Source organism: Aotus nancymaae, unplaced genomic scaffold (assembly GCF_030222135.1).
Source record: "Aotus nancymaae isolate 86718 unplaced genomic scaffold, 86718_ANA_hifiasm-v0.15.2.pri h1tg000040l, whole genome shotgun sequence".
In the NCBI taxonomy this organism is placed as follows: Eukaryota; Metazoa; Chordata; class Mammalia; order Primates; family Aotidae; genus Aotus; species Aotus nancymaae.
This window is the reverse complement of record NW_026988454.1, coordinates 106,895,615-106,910,191: the sequence shown is the minus strand read 5'-3', so window position 1 is coordinate 106,910,191 and position 14,577 is coordinate 106,895,615. Positions and strand designations below refer to the sequence as shown.

Below are 14,577 nucleotides of genomic sequence, written 5' to 3'. Positions count from 1 at the left end.
TAAAAAGAATTAACTTTATATCCTAACCCAGATGCTGTTGTTTCATATTTTATATTACTTTCTATACATACTCAGGCAATTATTTTTAATTTACGTAGTCAGTGTTTGTTTCATGTTTACAACTCGTTGCTTCTTGCTTTTTTCTATTCCTTCATTTTGGGTGCAATTTCCTTCTTCAAAGTACTGCTTCGGTCATTTTCTGAGTAATGGGCCTGGGAATGGTAACCACTTGAATTTGTACTTTCTCTAAATATGCATCTACTTTGCACTCAATGTTGAATGATAGCTCGACTGAGTAGTCATTTTATTCTCCTAACCTAACAGTATCTCTAGAAAAGGAAAAGCTAAAAGGAAAAGTTAAAAAGATTAAAAAAGTACAATTTGTCAATATTTTTCTTACATGTGTCTTACTGTTGGTGTCATATCTAAGAAATATTTGCCTAATCCAAGGTCAGAAAGACTTTTGTCTTATAAAGGTTTTTCTTTTATTTTAGGTGTTTAATTTATAACGTAATCAGTGCATTTTTGCAAATGGGTGTTCTGTTGTTCCCCCACCATTTGTTGAAAAGACTATCATTGTTCACTGAATTTCCTTTGCGTTGTCAAAAATTAGTTGTCTATACATAGGTGGATCTGTTTCTGAATTCTTCGTTGTTTGATTGACTTTAAAGTCTTTTTGAAATAAAAATACCTTGATGCCAGTATCATGTCTTGATTACTATAACTTTATATTTTTTGAAATTATCAAATATGAATTCTTCAACTTTAAAAAATTTTTTTAGTTATTTTGGTTATTTTTCTCTTTTGTATGTCCATACAAATTTTAGAATATATCAATTTGGAAAGAATGGCATCTAAACAATATTGATTCTTCCAAGCCATGCCATGGAGTATCTCCTCATTTACATTTTTCAAATGTCTCTCAGTAATGTTTTATAGTTTTCCATTTTAAAGTCTTGCACATCTTTTGTCAGATTTATCCCTAGCACTGATATTAACAATGTATGCTTTATTTTTAATTTCAACATTTCTTTGTTTATTTGTAATATATAGAACTGTGCTTGAATTTTGTATATTGATCTTGTATGCTGTAATATTGATGAAATAGCTTAATAGTTCTAGTAATTTTTGGCAGATTTTATGAATATTCTGTATAGATGAACATGGTATCTTAAATACATATAATTTTACTTCTTATCTTTTTTTGTCTCATAGTACTGGCTACAATCTTTAGTATAATGTTTAACAGAAATGGCAAGAGCTGACGTACACGTCTTGTTCTTGATCTTAGTGGGAAAGTTTTTAACACTATTAAATATAATGTTAGATTTCCGGATTTTTGTTGGTCCCCTTTGTCATTTTTAAGACATTTTCCTTTTTTTCTTATTTCATTGAGAGGTTTTAAATTTATTTTAAAATCAGAAATGGAAGTTTGATTTTGTCAAATACTTTTGAACAGTCTATTGAGATGATCATATGGTTTTTCTTTTTCATTTACTTATAGAGTGAAACTAAAATTTTGTTCAGAACTGGTGATTCTATGATCATGAGAAAGAGTGGTCTGTAATTTCGCTTTCCTTAAGTGTTTTTGTTTGGATTTGATATTAATGGAACACTAGTCTTATCAAATGAATTATGAATCTCGAAAAATCTGTGTAGAATTATTATTATTTTATCCTTAAATGTTTAGTAGAGTTTGCCTCTGAAGCTATCTGAACTTGAAGTTTTCTTGTAGAAATATTGTTTTACTACAATTTTAATTATAGACACAGTACTATTCAGGCTATTTTTTTCTTGAATAAATTTTGGTAGTTTGTTTTATTCAAAAAAAATCTATTTCATCTAATTTACTAATATATTAGCATACAGTCATTTACATTGTTCTCTTACTGTTGTTTCAATACCTGTAGAATCTCTAGTGGGCCATCTTTCCATTCCAGATATTGGCAATGTGTATCTTCTCACTTTCCATCTTATTTTCAGATTAGTCTGGCAAAAAGTTTACAGATTTTAAAAATATTTTTAAAGAAACAGTTTTTGGTTTATTGATTTACCTTCTTGATTTTGTTTTCTCTTTGATTAATGTTGGCTGTGTCATTATTTTTTCTTATTCTTTTTTGTGATTGTTTGTTTCATAAGGTGGAAACTGAAATCACGTACCAAATCTATCTCATTGTTTATCTTAGTATTTCATGCTCATAGAAAATAATGCGTATTATGTTGTTATTAGAGGAAATGTTCTGGAAATGTTAATTAAGTTGGTTGTTAATGTTACTCGGTTTTCTATGTTTGTGCTGATTTTCTGCTTATTGGTTCTATCAATTATTGAGTGAGGGATATTAAAATCTCCAGCTACAGTTATAAATTTGTTTCTTACTCCTTGTAGTTCTATTATATATATATATATGGAGAGAGAGAGAGAGAGAGAGAGACAGAGAGACAGAGAGACAGAGAGAGACAGAGACAGACAGACACAGAGAGTTCTGTTCCTCTAGAGAACTCTGACTAATACAGTGTGGTTATTCATATTGCTATGTTTGAGTTTATCATCTATCATTTGTTTTCTATTTGTTCCACCTGTTCTTGTTCTCTATCCTCCTTTTCTGTCTTTGGGTTAATTGAACATTTTTAATGATTCTGATTTATTTCCTTTTTTGACTTATTAGTCATAACTTTCATTCTTGCAGTGGTAGCTTTAGAGTTTATCGTACTTGTTAGTCTACATTCAAGTGATGTTTTACTCTTTCTCATGTGGTATAAAAATCTCAAAATGGTATATTTCTGTTTCCTTTTTCCCAGACTATAGACTGTTTTTAATACATTTTGTTTAGTTATGTGTTATAAATCTCGTAACATATTGCTATTATTTTTAACACTTAATTATCTTTAAAGAGGTTTAATTTTAAAAATTTGCACATTTACTTACATAGTTACCATGTCTGGTAATTCTCATTACTTTGCGTAGATCTGTATCCCATCTGGAGTCATTTTCCTTCTACCTGGATATATTCTTTTATCACTTCTTATAGTGTGGGTTTGCTGGTGTTGAATTCTTTCAGGTTATGGATTTTTTTTTAACTCTTTATTTTATCTTTGTTTTGAAAGATACTTTTGAAGTATATAAATTACATGTTTTTCCTCCTCCTGTACTGTGATTGAAAACTCTCTCAAGGTAATATGCTGTGAGAATCATAGGGCTCACCTCACTTGTTTTTATTCTGTAATGTCACATGAGAAACCAAATTGAATTCTGGCAGCATGGTATAATGACTCTATAGATTAAAAACAAATTCCCATAAAAAAATAAGTTAAACACAGAGAATTAAGCTAGAGAGAAGAATAAATCATTGCTAGGGCCAAATTCCATTTGCATACTTCTAATAGCCTTATTTTAAAATATCTTTTATAAGCTTATAGTTATTTCTAAAAGGAAAAATAAAAATAAATTACTTAGTGTTAAAATATGTATGTGTGTAACAACATTATAATAAACAAGTCAAAGTTTTTTTTAATATTTGTTATTTAAAAGAAATGTACAATCTTTTGGAAAAATAAATTTGGTTATCATAAATAACAGTATTCTGGCCAGGTGTGTGGCTCATGCCACCACTTTGGGAGGCCGAGGAGGGTAGATCACCTGAGGGTGGAGACCAGCCTGGCCAACATGGTGACACCCTGTCTCTACTAAAAAATACAAAAAAAAATTAGCCAGGTGCTGTGGTACATGCCTGTAGTCCCAGCTACTCAGAAGCCTGAGGCAGAAGAATGGCTTGAACTCAGGAAGTGGAAGTTGCAGTGAGGCAAGATCGCACCACTCCACTCCAGACTGGGCAACAGAGTTAGACTCCATCTCAAAAAACAATCTATAATGGATGGGCATTTGGCTTGATTTCAAGTCTTTGCTATTGTGAACAGTGCAGCAACAAACATATGTGTGCATATGTCTTTATAGTAGAATGATTTATAATCCTTTGGGTATATACCCAGTAATGGGATTGCTGGGTTGAATGGTATTTCCAGTTCTAGATCCTTGAGGAATTGCCACACTGTCTTCCGTAATGGTTGAACTAATTTACACTCCTACCAACCCCATCAATGATAGACCAGATAAAGAAAATGTGGCACAAATACACCATGGAATACTATGTAGCCATAAAAAAGGATGAGTTCATGTCCTTTGCAGGGACATGGATAAAGCTGGAAACCATCATTCTCAGCAAAGTAACACAAGAACAGAAAACCAAACACCACATGTTCTCACTTATAAGTGGGAGTAGAACAATGAGAACACATGGACACAGGAAGGGGAACATCACACACTGGGATCTGTCAGAGGTGGGGGCTAGGGGAGGGACAGCATTAGGAGAAATACCTAATGTAGATGATAGGTTGATGGGTACAGCAAACCACCATGGCACATGTATACCTATATAACAAACCTGCACCTTCTGCACATGTACCCCAGAACTTAAAGTATAATTAAAACAACAACAAACCAGTAGTCTATATGATAAATATAAGTAATATAACTTTTTTCAATTATATTAAAATTTTTTAAATTACTTTATTAATAGTAAAGTTCATATGGTTTATCTTGAGGTTACATGTGACATGATTCAGCATCAAAATCCAACTAGGTTTAAGTGCTGTATGAAAATTCAATTTTCTAATACCTGTGGATTATCAGTCAGTGGTAAGTGATTTGTACGTGGATGACTGTTGACATTTTAGAGAACTGCAAAATAGTGAATCTTTCACTCATGAATCATTTGTGTCTTTAAAAATGTAGACTTAATTTCATAATTTTATGTCAAAGCAGGCAGACATGTATAAAATATTTCAGGCGTTTTATTCATCTGTTTCATTTCAACAGATAAGTATAGAATTAAATATAAATTTTCCACTTTAATATAAAGCCTCAGTTATTTTTACAACAACAAAGATGGATTCTATGTGTAAAGTCAATACCTCTGCTAGTGCTAGGTTCATGCTGTTGTTTCAATTTCTCCTGGGCAATGCACCAAATCTAGAATTTTTTTTTTTTTTTTTTTACTTAAAAGACCACAAATTGGGTGGAATGTATACTGCTTGGGTGATGGGTGCCCCAAAATCTCACGAATCATAAGTAAAGAACTTACTCATGTAACCAAACACCACTTGTTCCTCAAAAACCCATAGAAATAAAAAACAATTAAAAAATCATTTTCCATACATATGTAGATTTATTTCTAAACTCTCTATTCTGTTTCATTGGTCAACTTGTGATTCTTTATGCCAATAGCTCACAGTCTTGATTAGTGTCATTTTGTAGTAAGTCGTGAAATCAGGTTGCGTTAATCTTCCAACTTTGTTATGCTTTTTCAAAATTGCTTTAGCCATACTAGGTCTTTGCATTTCCATGTATAATCTAGAATCACCTTGTAAATCTCTAAAAAACATACATTTGAATGGCTATGACATTTTTAAAAACAGATAATAATAAACATTGGTGAGGATGTGGAGTAATCGAAACTCTTATGCACTGATGGTAGAAGGTAAAATGGTGTAGCTGCTATGGAAAATAGTATGACAGTTCCACTGGGAATTAAAAAACAGAATTACCATAATATCCAGCAATTGTACTTCTAGGTATAAATGCCAAAAAATGAAAGGCTGAGACTCAAAGTAATATTCATATACCTGTGTTCGTAATAGCATTATTCACAATAGCCAAAGGTGGAAGCAACCGAAGTGTACATTGTACATTGATGGATAAATAGATGAGCAAAATGTGACATGTAGATATCTATGTATTAGCCCTACGAAGGGAGGAAATTCTGACACATGCTACAAGATCAGCGAACCTTGAAAATATTATACTATGTGAAATAAGCCAGTCTCAAAATGGTAAATACCTAGAGAGTTCAACTTGATAGAGACAGAAAGTAGAATGGTGGCTGTCAGTGGCATGGGGAATGGGAAATGGGGAGTTTTTTAAAAATTTGGTTTAATTGTTGTACATGTTTATGGGGTGCACTGTGATATTTTGATACATGTATACTATATGGAGTGATCAATTCAGGATAATTAGCATAACTCTCAGATGCAAAATTACAGCTAGTTAGGGGAGTTACTTTTTAGTGGGTCCAGAGTTTCCCTGTGGGAAGATGAAGAAAGGTTTGAAGATGGGTGGTAGTGACAGTTGCAGAACCGTGTGAATGTACTTCAGGTCATTGAACTGTACATGCAAAAATGGTTAAAATGGTACATTTTATGTTTCGTATACTTTACCAAAATTAAAATAATTAAACATTAAATAGGGTGAAAAAAGAATTTAAAATCAGTTGTTTGCAAGTCCTCCCATAATGCCCTTCTCTTTTTTTGTTCTTAATATACTCTAGATTGTAATGTTATGATTTATCCCTTTCACTTCTGTTGCAGCCTACTGTTTCTCCTCTATGAAACATTACATTTCTTAGGTTTATGGACTACTACCATCCCAGCCTTTGCAGTCTAATCTAAACACACTTGGGTGACTTATCTTATAATTTACAAACAAACAAAATTGAAACATTCTTTGCATAGTCATGTCAAGTTACATTTTTAATCTAATTTACACTATTTGCCAGTTAAAATGAGCATTATCTTCACGAAAGAACAATTGATCTGTTAATGATTTTAGGCAAGAAGAAGTTTATTTTATCTTAATCCAGCCTGTAGAAAAGCATTTCCTTTTCTTTTATGTGGTCTAAATTAAGTAAAAACATCATACTCTGAGCAAAGAAATCATGGAATGGGCCCCTTGCTATTGTGTCCTGATGTTAATGTAGAAGAGGGACTTCATGACTGGAAGGCATCCGTGATATTAAACAGGCCATGGTGCTGTGAAGTGCTGAGAGTGGTCATGCCGAGCAACAGGCCACAGGAATGCAAATCATCCACAAAGCCAAGAGTGGAGCTAGCAGGTGGCCTCGCCCATTCATCTGATGTCAACACTTTATTCAGCTCAGGCCCTTTAACATCTGGGAAGGCCCATTATTGCTTTTAATTAAGTTGAATACAGGCCATGCAGTGTTCTCTTCTTTAAAAAAAAAAAAAAGTCACAAAAAGAGGTATCTTCTATACACTGAGGGTCACTCTCCTTATATAAATAAATAGGGACATTTAACTTAGATCATGTGGAGGTTTTAGTTTCTCAGATTTTTCCATACGTTATTTCAGCATTTTATAGAAAATATTTATTTGGCTTTTGGCAACAGATCAGATTTTCTTTTGGGGAAAAATGAGTTCTTTTAGTTCTCTTATGATTAACATTTTAGACCTTTGAAATATTTCTACTTTAAGGAGTTTTGGAGTAACCATAATATATCATTTCAAAATTAGTTTATAGAAGATTAACCTATAACAGTGGAAAGTGTCAGCTTATGGAATTAAGTCATTTTCTGAGGTCTGAATCTAAAGCCAAAACCATTTGTAAGTGTAATTCTGCCTGTAAGTGCATACATACATGCACCCACATGCATATTGAATATTTCAAGTTATGTAAAACAAGTCACTGTCAAAAACTATTTAAACCACTACTCTTTAAGAGCCTTGTAAGTGTGAAATTTCTTAAGATTTTCATGTATAGCAAATATTTAAATTAGAAAGGCCAGCCAAGGTACAAAGTATTTAGAAGGTTCATTTAGAATTTCATAACAAAGATCTTATAACTTAATGAGGTTAGTATTTTCCTCCTTTAAATGTCTTTGAGAGAATTTTGCCTTCAGAGGTAAAAATGTTCAATGTCTTTGTGGGAAAATATTGTTTTCTGTTGGAAATAGGTTAAACTTTGCTGTACAACCAACCAGTTGTTATAAATTTTAAATTGTTAACCAATGGCATAATTTTTACTGAGTCTAGTAAAGTATTAAGAGAATCACACTAAGAAATTCTTGAAATCATAAATGATATCTTTATATCCAAATCCTTATACCTGTTTTAACATATAATAGGTATTTAATATGTGTTAAGAAATGAAGGAAGAAAGGAAGGGCTGAAGGCGGTTCTAAGTGTTAAGGATGAGTGACAATGTAAAATATAGAAATGATATATATCGATAAAATAGAGAAAGATGAAACTTTCTTAGAAGTCTTTTGAGCAGATTCTTCAACAGTCTTCAAGGATTTTGAATGACATCTTGTTACTCTTTTCTGCTAATGTAGCTCTCTATCCTTATGTTTTTCACCTTTTTGGATGCAGACACACCTGTAAAACTTCTTCTAAATTAACATCATAGAGTCCCATTCCAGACATACTTATTCAGACTATCCCATTTAGGAGCCTGATATACATACTATCTATGGAAACATTCTGGATGGTTCTCATGCCCGACAAATACCAGTAACCACCACTTTAGCAGCTCCAAACTGAATATTTTTCTTTCAAGATACTTCTTTTTAACCTCTATTTTAACTTACACTCTTCCCTCATCCTCAAATGCTCTTTTCTCCTTCTATTTCTAATCAAAGCTTAAGGATTTCCATTAAGTTACATATCCCTTCCTCCAAAACTAAAGCCCCCAGAAAAATAATTCTTCTCGGACCTCTCTTAAATCACTTTGCTTGTAGTTAATAAGGTTGATTACTCCAGAATATTTTTCAGCACAGTAAATGTGATTCCAAGACTTCAATGTCAATAGATCCCAATAAAAGCCATTATTAGAGAACTGCTACAGTCACAAAGGACTTGTAGGTATTTAGACTGGGTAGACAAGGGTCATCTTGCCTTCATTGAGAATGCCCAGGCCCTCAGACTCATTCAGATGGCTCTCTTCATCCATGCAAAATAAAAAAGTCTCAAGCTCTCTAACCGTGGCTGAATGTCCAGCCTCCTTAGGCACAGTACACAGCTATTCCTCCTATAGCCATGGGAGGGAGGAACCCAGGTTTTGTCTTCTTGGCTTAAGTATTGTTTACTTATGCAGTTCCTAGAGTGAGTTTCCCAACGGATCTCAACCTCTATAGTACAATCTGTATAAGGATTATTATCAAGACGTTTCCAGAAACACATAAGAGTTCTTACTTCCCAACCCACTAAAAGGGCATCTAGTATTCTGAACACAGATCTACATATACTTTTGAGCTCCTTTAAGAAGGCAAATGTACCTGCCATTCTGGCATCAGAATTAGGTTCAGGTCTCTTGCTAATAATTAGAAGGACAGAGCCTTATGTGCCCAGTACCATTAAGAAGGACTTGGGTTCTTAAGACTTGGAGTCATTAATCTCTAGATTGATTAACTAAGGTCTGATGGTGAGAGGATGTTGAATCCTGGAGCAAATCAATCCTGTGCAAGGTGTGGTGGCAGAATGGGATAATAATAGAGTGGGTTAATAACCTCTCAATATATTATCCCACTATAGAATTTTTAACCAGTTACATAGATGTTTATTTCTCTATCTAAAATGTCAGTGATCTTGTTTGAGATTGGCAAATTCATTTATCCTGAGTTATATACTAAACTGCTTGGTTATGAGCACTGTGTTAAATGCTTGTGATAACAGGGAAAATAGAAGCTATCAATCCCTACCCTCATTATTCATGTAATCTGGTGACTCAAGTAGACAGGTAATTACAATATAGCATCCTGTGATGTATATTTGAAAAGTATAGAAGGCTATGGGTGTATATGAGAAGGGCTATCTAAGCAAGGTTTTCACCTTTAGAACATAGTGCCTGTAGATAATTGGTGATAAGTAAACGTTTATCAACTAAATAATTTTAGAAAAAAATTGAAAAATATGTTATAAATGTCATCACGCATTCTTCGGGGTGGATAGGCCTTTACTGTGAAGGCGATACTTTTAAAATTTGTGAAATGGAAAGATAATTCTTTCTCCACTATAGTATTAAATTCTGCTTTGAGAAATAATAATTATCTTCAGAAAAGGGGAATGCTGTTGGAGTCTACTGCTATTATCTGGACTATAGAAGGAATAAACTACATATAAAAATCACATTGATGAAAAAACGTCAGTGGCATCAGAATTATGTTCAAGTCTCTTGCTAAGAATTAGAAGGACAGCCTTATGTGCCCAGTACCACTCAGAAAGGCTTGGGTTCTTAAGACTTGGGAGTCATTAATCTCTAGATTGATTAACTAAGGTCTGATGGTGAGAAAATGTTGAATCCTGGGGCAAATCACTCTTGTGCAAGGTGAGGTGTCCTAAAAGGTGGTGAGTATTTGCACAATACAGATTAGAAGAAAAGCAAAATCAGATGGAGTCTGGCAGGGAGTGCTTGGTTGGCAGTGGAGAAAGCTGACTTTAAAGATAGGGTGTTCCTCAATATAGACCCATGGGTGTCTAGGGAAGCACAATTTAACAATGAAGTGATTATCTTTCTCTCCTACTTTAATTCCCTATAATTACTACCAAACTTTTAGAAAAGTTTTATATAAATCATACCATGTTGAATGGTGACGGTTTGAGGAATGAGACAAGGTGGCACACTGAAGGCGCTATACCACGCAAAAAATTGATTGCTGCTGCTTCTGTGGGACAGAACTATCTCTATAGAAAATTGCGTCTGGAAACTTGAGGCAGTGATCAGTAATAAAGTGAAAGGTTTTCCACAGTGAAGCTGTAAGCAGCATGGAAGGCTCAGATACTAAGGAACGTTTTCACACTACCCAACTCAGAAATGAAATAGCTGCCTCTCTTCCCCTAATATTTTCTAAAGGAAAAAAGAGGGAGGCAGATGATTAATTATTCTAATCAACCTTAAGCAAAATTCACACTTTTGTCTCTCTGGTTTCTAATTAGAAACATGATAATACCTTGCCAGCTTCAGTGGACTGATGCGGACAAAAAATAAATCAGTAAAGGAAATATAAAAGTTCTATAAAGACAAAAAAAAAGACTTTATCACTGTACATATGCTAGATTATACTCATGATGTGTAGCAATGATGGGATAAAGTTTTAAATTTTAAAGTTCAAGTGAATCCTAAATCAACTTAATAAGAATGTGTTGGCCTATTAAAAGTTTCATACATGTTGCTGTGATAATTAATAACTAAAAAGAAAACTGATGGAATCCTGCCAAAAATGCTGCAAAAAGACGAGCATTTTTAAAGTGTTCTCACCAAAAAATGTGTTCTGAAGCTCAAATGTGAATGTTTTAAAAAATATTATACTAAACATATAATATGGTAAACTTACCTTCTAATATTGTATCTCTCCTTGTCTTTCATACTTACAGAAGATTCCATGTCTGTTTAACTCCTAATTAGCCATGGTTGGTAGGCCATAAGGACTTCTGGAAGAGGCTATTCATTAAGGATATTAAAGTACATGTATAATAGATTTTCTTCTATATGTTGTAATATATATCCTCAAATTTACTATTATGAAACAAGGTTTTTACTCCAGAATTCAAGTATTTCTTCAGAAATATTTTCTGGCTGACTAATTGAAAGTATTAGTGGAATTTCTTTCCCTTATTCACTGCAAATTGGAATCTATATCATTTTATTTACCTGTTTGTATTAACACTTTACAAATCAAATAAGAAAGTTGGTACTAAGGAATTTATTTTGCATGTTTAAAAATTTATATGATTCAAAGTTCTAATAAAAGATGCCTCTACCAAATTTCTGTACTTTTTCTCACTCTTTGTGGGGAAAGACAATCTTTCCAAAACTCTCTTCCATCCTTGCTTTTCTCCAGTTTTTATCTGAATCAGTAGAAGAACTGAGGGGCTTGGGATCTCAACATGGTGAACTGAGCTTTATGGCCACAAATTAGCTTCTGAATCATGCTGGTTTCTGCTGCAGTCACAGGTCTGATTAGGTCCCCGCTGGTTGTTCATTTAGATACAATATGATACGGTAAAGGGAGGCAAATTTTATTGGAATAAAGTAATGTCAGGGAAGAGCAAAGGAGAAGAGTTTGAAGGGGAGGTGTTCACAGTTTAAGGAAATGTAATGCGACTTCAGTAAGAAGACCCATTTGAGAAGCTAGCTAACATAGCCACATTTTTCCTCCCATTGATTCTGGGGCAAACAGTCTAGAGTTGAATCCAAGCAGGGTTAGGTTTCTGCTAAACTAGCTAAAAGTAGAATAGCAGGGTCAAGAGACTCTGAGTCTAAGGAGATATTGTCTTGATGACATCTTTGCTGGGTAAGGAGAGAGATCAAGACTTGAAGACATAGAAAAGCAAAAAGTAGTGGGGTTGATGGATAGGAAAGAAGCATTACTAGAATTGCAGTGTTAGAGAAAGTAAGCTAGAAAGTAGAAAGGAAGCATGGAACGTAGAAAGGAGACATGAAATTAGACTTATACAGTTACTGCAGTTATAGTAATATCTAAATATGACAATGGATGTTGGTAATTTTGGTAACTGATAATTTGACTACATATGAATCTGGAGTTGTTGCTAATGTATCAAATGAATATCTCTTAAAAATCAATAGGTAAATGAAAAAAATCCCAATAAAATTGGTAAATACAGGCTTAGGCAATTCTCAAAATAGAAATACAAATTAGTAATAAACATATGAAGAACTATTCAAGCCAATAAAAGCATCTTTCAAACTGACAACAATATTTGCAAATTCTTGCATCCAATATTAGCAGATTTATAGTTACAAAATCATTCTCATACAATGGTGATGTAAAGGTTAAATCAGAACATTCTCAAAGTAACTTCGGCAATTATTTTTAAGAACCTAAAAATGTACGTAGCCTTTGACTCACTAATTCTGTATCCAGGAATTTGTTCTAGGACACAATAAGAAATGTGATTCTAATTATTGTTATTTCAGCAATTATTTAGTATTAGTGAAACATTGAAAATAGCTTAAATTTGAAACTTCTTACAGGAAATGATTAATGATAGAATGAAACATTCAACAATCTTTGAATATCATTTTCAAATAAAATTTGATAACCAAAAAATTATTTAGAATGTACTAGCAAAAGCAGGCTTCAAAATGCACACAGAGATTGTTCTAATAATTATCTATTTCTCTGTACATATGTGTGTTCAGTGTGTTATGTGTGTGTACAGTAGTATGCATAAAGCCTGGAAGACAAACTCGGTTGTGCTTGTCTCTGGATGCTGGATGACTTAAAAAATACTTTCAAGCTGGTCTCAAACATAGCAAAACATCATATCTACAAAAAGAGAAAATGAAAATAAAATTTAGAAAAATAATTTTAATAGTATTCATATGCAAGACCATATGAGAACACTCAGCTACAGCTTGAGAGAAGTCAAGTAGAAGGAGAAGTGAGATAAAAAGTTAGAAAAAGGAAGTCTTGACATCATTTGGGTTTCTGGATTCAGTCATGTATAAAGAGTTCCCTGTTATCCTTCCCATGATTTTATTGACTATACAAATATGTTTCTCCCACTTCGTTTTTTATTGTGTTTTGTTTTTCCTTATATAGATTTCAACTGGGTTTCTATCACTTGAATCAAAGGGTGGTAGACAAGGTTAATACAATCACTATTATGAATTACATAGCAATGAATTCTGGCATATACATCTTTTTCCAATTTGTTTCCATTTTCTTTTAGCCTCCTAGAAGGGACTGAACGTATCAAAATCTCACTGGCTACTGTGGCAGTTAAAAGAAATACAGCATAGAGATGTCATCCCAGGGTAAGCCAGCCGTATAGTCAGGGGTTCAAAAGATAACCATAAGTAAATGTTTTCATCATCTCTAGTTTTTAAAGTCAAGAAACTGAATTTTCATTAGCGAAATCAAGTCTCAGAGATAACCATATCAACCCTAATAGAAGTGCCAATTTATGGAGTCAGAACTATTACCATTATGCCAAGTAAAATATCCGTGGCATTTGATTAATGCAACTCTTTCTACAGGGAAGCAAAATCCCCCCACCCACTCTGGGGACAATGTCCGAAGACATGTTTTGTTGTCACAACTAAGGACTCACACTAACCTTTAACCAGCAGAGACCAGGGTGCTGCTAAGCATCCTACAAGGCACAAAACATAGTCTCTATGCTGAAGAATTATCCAGCCCTAAATGTCCAGAGAGCCAAGATTGAGAAGCCTACAATAGAGACATGCACTTGACAAGTGATTGATTATCCCAAAGGATCATCTTTATAAATGGGAAATACTAGACACAAAAATTTTTTGACCATTATAATCCCTATTTCTAGGCTCTATTTATCATTTCCTAATACAAATGCCTCCAATAAAGGTACAACACAGTTAATTACAAATTTCTTGGTTCCGAACACATTCTACCTCTGCCTCCCTAGAATTACAACCAAGTCAACTTGATTGCAGTGCTTCATTCACACGGAAAAGCTTTATCATTGGATATGCATATTTCAGTTTTTCCAGAAATAGTCAAATTGGTTGTGTCAGTTTACCCTTTTCCAACAGTTTTACTCCATAAACTAACCAGTAGATGGAACTTTTGGACTTTAAATATTTGTCAATCTGAATGTAAAGTTGTCTGAATTCTAGGGAAATGAGAATCTTCTCAATAGTTTAATAACCATTCTGGTTTCTTTTATTACAATTTGTCCATAATATTCTTTTTTAGTTTTTTAATGTTTCTTATAAATTCATAGGAA

General features: G+C 33.3%; 1 long non-coding RNA gene across 1 annotated transcript in view; it reads left to right on the top strand.

Moving 5' to 3' along the window:
* Positions 1 to 14,577, top strand: part of LOC135268360 (uncharacterized) — a 261,357-nt gene that overhangs the window by 126,427 nt on the left and 120,353 nt on the right. The gene's annotated exons all lie outside the window — the stretch shown is intronic.